This window comes from Paroedura picta, chromosome 4 (assembly GCF_049243985.1).
Source record: "Paroedura picta isolate Pp20150507F chromosome 4, Ppicta_v3.0, whole genome shotgun sequence".
Classification (NCBI taxonomy): domain Eukaryota; kingdom Metazoa; phylum Chordata; class Lepidosauria; order Squamata; family Gekkonidae; genus Paroedura; species Paroedura picta.
This window is the reverse complement of record NC_135372.1, coordinates 53,578,816-53,589,538: the sequence shown is the minus strand read 5'-3', so window position 1 is coordinate 53,589,538 and position 10,723 is coordinate 53,578,816.

Here is a 10,723-nt window from a genome sequence, read left to right as displayed (position 1 = left end):
GTTTATTTTTTGCATATGCCATAAACCAGGGATGGCCAAACTGTGGCTCTCCAGATGTCTATGGACTACAGTTACCATGAGTCCTTGCAAATTGGTCATGCTGGCAGGGGTTATTGCTAATTGTAGTCCATGGACATCTGGAGAGCCACATTTTGGCCTCCTCTTCCATAAATAATCAGGATTTTAAGGCAGGGCGCTATTGTCCTCGTCAGGCAGTGATTTAACAGTAAAGGAACTTGAGAGGTTGACATTCTCAGTGCAATTTGGGATAGTTTCAGTTACCAGTTACCAGATCTTGCCACTCTGCTGCTGTCTCATAGATTCCAGCCCAGCTCATGCAGCATCCCCATTCAAGCAGACCATTGGTCAGGGAGGTCTACTTTGCTCACTGGCAGGCTTGATAGGGAGAGCTTGGCCAATGGGTTCCCAGGGCAGCTTGCAAAGGCACAGAGGCTGTACTGGCTACCTCATTACTATTTCCCTGCTGCTGTTCAATACAGATCGGGGTGATCTACAACGTGGTTGTAGTAGATTAGGCTTGCTTCCTGCCCCTCCCACCTTGCTCTTCATTCCATGCCATTCTCAGCCCAAATCTCCCATTCTCCAATTTTGCCACAGGGCTCCCCTTTTACTATGTATTGCTGCTCACCTCTTTAGGTAGCTGCAACAGTGACTCGGTCACCCCTCTGCAGCCTACCTCCTTTCTACTCATGCAGTTTGCTGGCTGCTGTGTTCAGCTCCTAGGGGTAGGGTGTGGTACTGATGGATGATCCAAGGGGAGATCTGTCTACTCTAGGAAGGGCAAACAAGTTCCTGGGTCTCAGGCCTCCATAGCACTGCTGGCATCTGTAGCTTGACAGTGTGGGTGTGTGGTGGGGCTCAATGTGGATGGGGCACAAGGTTGCAATTTGGGGCAATTGTGGGGGGGGGGGGGTTGTCAGCCAAAGTGATGGATTCCAAGGGTTACCCAACAGCTGGGCTGTCTCATTCCACTTCTGCAGTTCGTTGGAGCAAAATGTCAACTCTGAAACTTTTGCCTGACTCTAACCTCTCCATGTGAGGATCAAGCCAGGAGACTTGGTCATGCTATCCCAGTGCCTTTTTACTAAGCTAGTCCTGTCTTTGGGATGTTCGGTGCCCAGCCCCAAATCACTGGTGGTAGTATTGAGGCTACGATGGGTTGCCTAGTGCCTCCTTGTCTTCTTGGACCAGTGCTTAGGATGCTGGTCTTAAGTGTATGTGAGGAAAAGGGATGTATGACTTAGAGCAGGGGCAACACTTTTGCAGCCATCTAGACTAGGGGTAGTCAACCTGTGGTCCTCCAGATGTCGATGGACTACAATTCCCATGAGCAAACGCTGGCAGGGGGCTCATGGGAATTGTAGTCCATGGACATCTGGAGGACTGCAGGTTGACTACCCCTGATCTAGACCCTTGCCAGGGGAATAGGGACATCATGTCTGTCAGTTGTCCATGGAGGTCTTTGGGTGGACACTCGGGCCACATGCCTACACTGAAGTTGCTGGGTCACTGGGTTTTCTGTCCTTGTTCTCTGGCACTTTGTGGAGGGGTGGCATTGAAGACTCAGAGCAACATCATCAGGTACCACTGCTTGAGTGGTGGGTGTTGCTGAGGTTGCTATGAAATCCATATATACTTGCTATGCAGCTTATGCCTTGGAAAGGGTTGCATGTTGTCTCACCCCCACAGAATATCAACTGGAATCACTAGCACTGCTATTATTATGTTCAAAGCTGGCCAACCACCCCCTCCATAGCAAACCTCAAGATTGGGCAATGGCTACAATAGAAGCATTCTCATTTTTCTGAAACTGGGCAGTCAAGTTCTCATCAATGAGGGTACAATAGCTGAAGATGTCTTCTCCAGTGGGTGAAATGGGGGAGTATAGCTAGACATATTTGTTTTTCCTTGAAACCAATGGAAATAAATTACTAATAAAATAAAGAGACAAGTGTAATAATGAAAATATAGATAATGAATAGCATACCCCCAACTAGTACTAATGGATTTCATTTGTAGGAACACACAAGAATACAAACTAATAATCCTTTTAAAAGGCAGACATCTTCATCAAAGGGAAAATACCGGCAGAACTGAGCCTAAATGATCCGGAATGGGTTCCAGAAACCCATAACTTTGAATCAGGATCCCTGGAATATATGAGCACCTACAAAATAGAATATATCCACAGTTCTGTTTCTCACAAATCACAAGTTATGCTTCTCATCAAAGTTAAACATATCATTTCATACACAATCCCAATTGTGTTCCACTTGAGTAACATGCCTGGAATTCTGTTGTAGATTCTGAAGATGTCTTTAGCGAGGTGCATATTTGTAGGGTACTACAACTAATTGGACTTGCATACATTCTATTCAACTTTTAGCTCAGTTTTCAAAGGTGTGATTCTGCTTTCATCGTACTTTTCATAGTATCTAATTCTAACCTGCTCATTAAATTTAATGAGCAATCACGCTGGTCTAGCTGCCTCTTTTTTCTGGGACTTTGCCTATGCCAGCTCCAGAAAGATTATGCAGAGCATGAAAACAGCACACACAGATGCATGTAAAAATGTTTAATGCGCTGAAATCCTGAAGAATTATTTAATCAAGGCCAAATCCTAGGGCAACAACTGCATTTTTAATTTTCTCTTTCCCTCTCCATCCTTCTCCTTAAGCCTTTAGGGGAAGAGGGAATAGGAAGCATAGATGGTTCGTGCTTCCATTTTCTTGCCATTTTTGTCCATGTCTGGGAGATGTTGAACTTTTATATGGATTTGTGCATCTCCCTGGAGAAGAGATGCAGAAATTCTGTTTCAAGTGTAATGTATTTCCTGTTTCACAAAGAAAGGACAAATATAACGAAAATAGCAGCTATAATTTGCTGGAGCTATGCATGGAGTCATTATAAATGGTGATTTATGAACCTGGAAAACTTGTTTCAGACCATTACTGTGTTGGCCTGCACTACGACAGCTAAATTCAAGCCCAGTAGCACCATAAGATAAAGGTAAAGGTATCCCCTGTGCAAGTACTGATTCACGTCTGACCCTTGGGGTGACGCCCTCTACCGTTTTCTTGGCAAACTCAATACAGGGTGATTTGCCATTCCCTTCCCCAGTCATTACCGTTTACCGCCCAGCAAGCTGGGTACTCATTTTACCCACCTCAGAAGGATGGAAGGCTGAGTCAACCTTGAGCTGGCTGCTGGGATCGAACTCCCAGCCTCATGGTCAGAGCTTCAGACAACATGTTGGCTGCCTTACCACCCTGTGCCATAGAGAACAACAAAATTTGTGGGTATGAACTTTTGGGAGTTGGTCCCCATTCCAGTAAGCCTTGCACCCAAGAGTGCTAACACCTAACATAAAGGAGTAATAGAATCTGGACCTTGGAATGTGGAAGGGTACATGCACTGCAAAATGTGATACATACTACAACAAAGGAATTCTTTCATCCCATATATATATGCAGTCACATATACATATTCCCACTATGCAGGGACCCATAGTAAGTGACCAGGTGAACTGATCCAAAGAGAAACACTTTAAGAAGAGATTCTGAAGGATAGGTGGCTAGCCATCTCTGGGGCTCAGTCAACTCCTTTGTTCTTTGTCTGTGGTACGTTTGTTTTAGATGACGACATGGACATAAAAGGTATTATAAGTTTCTTTAACTGAATAAAATGAGTAGGGGAAAAATCCAGGTGCTAGTGATTTTATTCATCCACCCATGTGTTCTGCTCTGGACTTTGTTACTTCTGTTATAGTTTAATATTAATGTTATTGTAAAAAGCTGAGTTCCATGTACAGTTTTCTGCGTTTTATGTAAACCACCCTGAGCCTCAGGGGAGGGCGGTATATAAATACAATAAATAAGTAAATAAGTAAATAAGTAAATAAGTAAATAAGTAAATAAGTAAATAAGTAAATAAGTAAATAAGTAAATAAGTAAATAAGTAAATAAATAAATAAATAAATTCCCACAAAATCTATGATTCTAGCAAAGAGGTTACAGAGAAGACAAATAGCACTACACTCAATTTTGATCCTAATGATTATGTATGAAGCAGCCTTAGATGTCTGGTGCACAGTACATATTTCTAAAGAAGGTGAGTGATCCCAGTACATGAAGATCAGTGAATTCTGAATAATATATTTAGGCTGCCTCTAAAGACTGTTTCTTCTCATTCTTGGGCTGTTAGCTTGGAAGTTGCTATGGCCAATAGTAATGCAATGGAGAACCCAGTTCTTGCCTGTACTGCTGCTAAAAATTTATTACTATTACTAATTTTTTTAAAAAACAGACTTTGGAAACTATAGTAGGATTATAAAGGCCTTTATGGCTTATTTATGGCTAGACCTTGCATTAAAGAAACCCAAAGCATTATTAACTGGCTCCTAAAATACCCTTTTCTGTAATGCAGTTAAACCTAAAGAAAGAGTGAGACAAAGATGCAGATAAAGGTGTCCTTGGGGACATCCGCTTGGATTCATCGTATGTGTAAATCCATGGCTCCTCTCAGGTCCAGGTTTGCCTATGTTCCAGGCACTAGCTCAGTGTTGTATTAGAATGCTTCTTAGTCACAATGTCCTCTGTTGTTTAAGTGTACATGCCCCCCGCAGAGCCTTACGTGCCCCCCGCAGAGCCTTACGTTCTGCGGGAGAAAATCTGCTGGTCGTTCCCGGCCCTAGGGAAGCACGCCTGGCCTCGACCAGGGCCAGGGCCTTTTCGGTCCTGGCCCCTACCTGGTGGAATGAGCTCCCGGGAGAGCTGCGGGCCCTGCGGGATCTTCCATCATTCCGCAGGGCCTGCAAGACGGAGCTCTTCCGCCAGGTTTATGGTTGAGGACGAGGCTAACATCTATGCCCCCCCCAGGGACCCGGGACCCGGGACCTGGGATTGAGATTGGGGATTAGTACCATCAGTATCCCCTCTCCACCTGCTTGTAGTAGGAGGGGGAGGTTGATTAGCCTATCTTGCCAGGTTAGCTTGCTAACCGATAATGTTATATTGTAATTGTTGCTGAGGGTTTTTAATGGATTTTATTGGGGGTTTTAAAATGTTGTAACCCGCCACGAGCCGTAAGGGAGTGGCGGGCAATAAATTGAAAGATAATAATAATAATAATAATAATAATAATAATAATAATAATAATAATAATAATAATAATAATAATAATAATAATAATAATAATAATAATACATGCTGATCTCTGGAAGGGAGAAGGTTATTTTTCATTCAGTATCAACATGTATCTTTTCCATTTCCCTGTGTAGGTAAGTGATAGTAAGGGACAAAAGAGGGACCAGTGGGTTGGAGCTACTGGAGGGCAAGAACTGTACAATGTTAGAAGGAGGCTCAGACTTTAGTTGCATGAAGTCTAACTTCTAATTATGGCCGGTGAGATGCCACTGGAGCTTTACAATCAAACAAATTTGTTAGTTTTGTTTATCCCCATATTCTGCTAATTAGAGGTGTATTGTCTCTGAATCCAATTAGCTATTGAATTTGGTGGCCATTGTACACAGTGAGAACACTTCCTTCACCGGAGTGAGCAAACCAGGCCCAAAGTTCAAGGGGACTAGCCCTCAAGAAGATCAGAGAAAATTACTTCTGTAAGTAGCACATAAACCTTTTATACATACGCTTGTAATTTTGCTTAAAAAGGATAACACAAGATATCCATTGCCTCATCTTGTGGTGCAAGAAAGAGTAAAAGGGACAAAAAATTACATGGTAGATCTTGAACCCACAACTAAGTTCATTAACCAACGATGTTGGTAGCCCTGACTTGCATAGCCCAGGCAACTCAGATCTTGTAAGCTAAGTATGATTAACCCTGGCTTGTATTGGAAGGGCAACCTCCAAGGAACACTAGTTTCATGACTCGGAGGCAGGCAATGACTAGGATCTCCTGGTTACACTACACCCATGGCACACAATAAATAAATAAATGTGATGGTGTTGTCCGAACCAAGCAACTTTTATTTGCATTGTTTGATAATCACCCAACAGTCACTTTCTTCTTCCCACAAGGACCTCTTTCAAAAAGCAAAGACCAGTCCTGATTATGCTTCATCTCATTATAAGAGATGATGTTTCAGAAGACCACAGGATATGCCATCTTTGGTTCTGGCAGGGAGCACCCACTCCAAAACAGCTACCACCATTATAGGAGATTGCTTGGATTGCAGCCTCCCAAAAGTTGGTAACTGTTCCCCAAGGAAACCATTTTGGGCATAGTCTCACCTCTCATGGCAGCCATTTTGTGGTGGTGCCCATTGTCCCTCTAAATTCCAGAAGCGTATCACAGGATGGGGAGACAGCCTTGTAACTTCACTTGATTGCCCTTAATTGGCAAAATGGATGGCTATCAATCTTCGAGAATCAATGCACCCCTCTTTTTACACATTGAAAAAAAAATACCCTGGAAAAGCAATTAAGCCCACACTCTCCTAATGTAAGCAGAAGGCAAAATGATGATAAATGTTCTATCAAGTCTTGTGTTTACAGTATACTTAGGCAAGTGATTAATTTCTCATTTTCATGTTATCTAACTACAGCTTCTCGGCACAGATGTTTTTGTTTTAAAATTATGAAGAAGCCTAAGTGATTATCTTTCTTGGCTTGATGCTGTGGAGAAAATACCAGATGAGAACAAGGAAAGCAGTCGTGTGTGTCAGTCACCAGGGAACAGAAGGATGGGCAATCCGTTAAGAAAAAGACAAAAAACAAGCGAATTCCCAGCCAGTATATGAAATGGTAACATTTCAGGAAATACCATCTGAGCTTTCCAAGGCTAGTAGTTAGTGACCATTAGCTGCCATGAGCTGTTGAGACATAAAATAATAAAAATTAGGATGGATGTAAATGGATAATATTAATCCAACATTATTATTACTTCAAATAATACAATAAGAAGGAAAACATGGTTTCTATTTATATTGGATACCACGGCAATGCAATTTTGTGCTGTCTTTGTAAGATGTTTAAAGAAATGATTCCTACTTAAAAATACACAAACAAACAAACATACGTGCTATAGGCCTCCCAGAATCATAGGAGAGGGGAAAAATTATAACCCCCCATCCTCTGAAATATTTCCTTACAGGATTCTCTAAGCTCTCCTTTAACTTTCAACTGCTGTAAACATTCTGTACTCCTCAAGCATACCTGGTCCTTTGCTTAATTTATAAGCCCATATTTTTTCTCTCTACATACCTGGTTACATCTCCATACCATGCCCACAGATATGATAATGGAGTTGCATATTTTCCTTAGTTTTGTGGTCACAGACAATACCAAGAAAATCTTGTTTCATTTTGACACAATATTATATAAGTTCTGGTAACCCTATCTCATTTTAATAAAATTGAGCTAAGATATATTCTAGGGGTTTTTTATCATGGAAAAATTACATATTCCATACCTCCTTGTTATCCCCCATGCATGTTGAGGTAGTTGGACCCATATATGTTTCCAGTCTGTGAGGCCTCGATGAAAGGGACTTCATTTTACAAGTCCAACCATCCATAAAGGTGGGTTTTGTTGGAATATGCAAGATTTGCAGTGTGCATAATTGAGCAGGTTATCCTGCAGGGGGGCATCAGAGGAGATGTATATTTAACATAGCTAGGATAGGAACTTCCGGATGATTTTCAAATTATCTCCTCCACTGCCCTGATTGGCTCAACAGGAGCCTTCCTGAATTTTGAGCATACTTCCTCCATGCTTGCCTCCAAAACAGCAGATGGAAGAAGAATGACTGTAGCTAGCTGGAAAATTGAGTTGTTTCTCTTCTGAATAAAATTATTTTATTCTTTAAGCAGCCTGGTGCTCTGCCCTTTCTCCATATTGAAATCTGCCACCAGTTTTATGCATGTGTTTAAATATGTGGTAAAACACACATCTAGCTACAGAACATTCTCTGAGGAACAGAATAATATCTCAGAATACAAAAGTTAGATGTCCTTCTGATAAACTCAGGGTTCAGAATTTTATTGGGAAGGCTATAAAAGGTTATTTAAAGTCTTAATCTAGATGACTTTGCATATCTCTTTATATAGTTAGCCAGGGTACAGGCATCAAGGGCACCAATAATTAATTACCAATCCTAGATAGCCTCGCTTCATGGTTGCATTGAAGATAATTTGAATATTCCTATAATTGTCCTAGAGTGTCAGATGTTTCTAGCCAGTCTCAAGTTCTTGGCTGCTGTCCAGATGGGATACTAATTGTACTACATTTGATTGTTTCAAGTTAAACAATTAATTACTTATTAATTTAGGAGTAATTGAGCCTATATAAAACACATGCTTAACCATTACACCTTGTGTTCAGTGACTTAAAATGCAGGACTAAACTGATCGTTCAATGTGGAACATTCCCTCACATGGTATGAACATTCCCTCACATGGACCTCTTTTGTTTTTGTATGTTCACAAGATTAGCTGCTGCATTTTTGCCATTTCTTTTTCTCAAATTAGCCTTGTCCTCCTGCAAACAGCAAAGTTGTTGTACATCCAATGATAGTTGGAGATGTGAAGATGTTTCTGAGGGAGAATGAAGCTAACACAGTGAAAGGGAATTGCTTTCTCTCCGAATTAGCTTCCTTTACCCTCAGTGACTTACATAGCCAAATCTCACTGGCTGTGTTATAACTTCATTGCTTCCAGGAAGAAAAAAATGTGCAGTGGGGGGGAAGATACACCCAAGCAGCAGACTACTGGAATTATGGAACGCCTTTTGTACTGGGACTGTTGCCCCTTAAAAAAGATTGCCATCATTGCCAGAACACAAAGAACACTGGAGGCAGAAAGGGATGTTGTGGAAAGGGGAGAGAGGGCGGGGGGGGGGGAGGAACATAATCCATCTGTATGTGTTAAGGGTTTGTGTGAACACATCTGCCAGCCTTTGATTCCCCTCCCTCCATTAATGACTGCCCCCCAAAAGAGACTTTAAGGGCTACACACTCCCCCCCCCCCATGAAATTGGCTCCTCTATACCTTCTTTAAAAATCTGGACTGTGCCCAACTAGTAAGTATAGAGTTTCAGCATCTCTTAAATATTCCTTTTTTGTTTTCAGCTGGGTTTTTTTGCTTTTATTCATAATCACTACAACTACGCGTTGTACAAAAGAACTTCTCTCAAGCCTCTTGAGTTTTCTAATGTGTTCTGTATTTGACTTATTCTGTACTTTGTAGTTTAAACTGGTAAAGCTTTTTCATTCTAATCCATCTCAGTGTTCACTGCTATCTAAATTTAATGAACTGTAACCAGGCTCCAAATTGGGACATAGTTTAATCCTTAGAATATTGGTCTCAGTTGGGGCCTACTTTACAATTTCAAAGCAATGAATGCAAATCAGAGTAGTACAAATATGTTTGTAGCAGTGAGCGCAATCCAAAGCCCCACATCAACAGAGGCTTCCATTCTAAGGGAGATATAACATCAACAGAAGAAAAGAACAGGGTAGTCCCTGTGCACATGATAAGTTTAGTGGTACAGAATGTCTGAATCAAAGCCAATCTTGTACTTAGTTATATGTACATACCCACTTTGGTTTCAAATGGGAAACGTGCGTGCTGTAATTAAAAACGGTTAAGAAATAGGAACAGAATCTTTGCCTTTGGTTTAGTTTTGCCGGTTACAATGTCTTCTGTACCAAATTGTCCTGGCTTTCTGAACTTCTGAGGATCCATGATCGTGTATTTTCCAGTTCAATTTAATGGATGGAGAACTACGACGACAATACAGGAATGAGTGCAAAAGACTTCCTTGTCCATTTCAGCGAAATCAGAAGCCTGCCTTCACAGGAGCGAGCATCCAATGTCTATTTAAGGCTCTGGACTGGGGAGAAGGTGTTAATTATAACATATCAGATAACGTAATGATAAACTGAAGCATTTCCCCCCTACCACCCAACTGCACATGCCTATTCTTTAAAAGAGTGAAAAGTTACAATTCCACTTGCTGGAAAAAAAGGTTAAGGATTAAGTTCCATCTGACTCTTTCAAAGTCAATTTACTTTTGACACACAATTTAATAAAACCAGGATTTCTCAACAAAAATAAAAATTTTGCTTATGGGGAAAACAATTTTTTGAATGTCAATTCCCTTTCCTGGCAGGCAATATATGTCTGCTGATACAGACCAAACATATTTATTTTCCAAAACGTAGCAAATAGCTATGTCATGTCTATCCAGCATACTGAAACAGCCTAATTACCAGCCTTTTACTACCCATTTTTTAAAAATCATCAGTTGTTTTCATTATGGACTACAACATTATTTAACTCATTTATCCAGATCTGAACTATCTCTTTATTGAGATTTGAGTGAGAGCCTTCAATAGCATATTGTATACAGATAAATTGGAATATATTCTGTACTCTGTGGTCTATTATTCCATTAATGAAAATGTACAGTATTAACAGACTGCAACTATTGGTTAACAATAGGAAGTGGAATCTCCTATAACAAAATAGCAAAAAGATTACCCAAATGTTGGCTGCCTCTGCTTTGGCTTCTACAATATGCAGACCATTGATGGCACTGTAACACTGAGTATTTGCTTCTGGATTTTTGTCTTTTATTAGGATCCAGTTTTTAAATGGATGTTGATATTGTTATGACTTTTCCTCAGTAAAATAAGAGAAGCCCAAGCCAGTCTGAACTGGATTTAAACCTACTTGTGATCT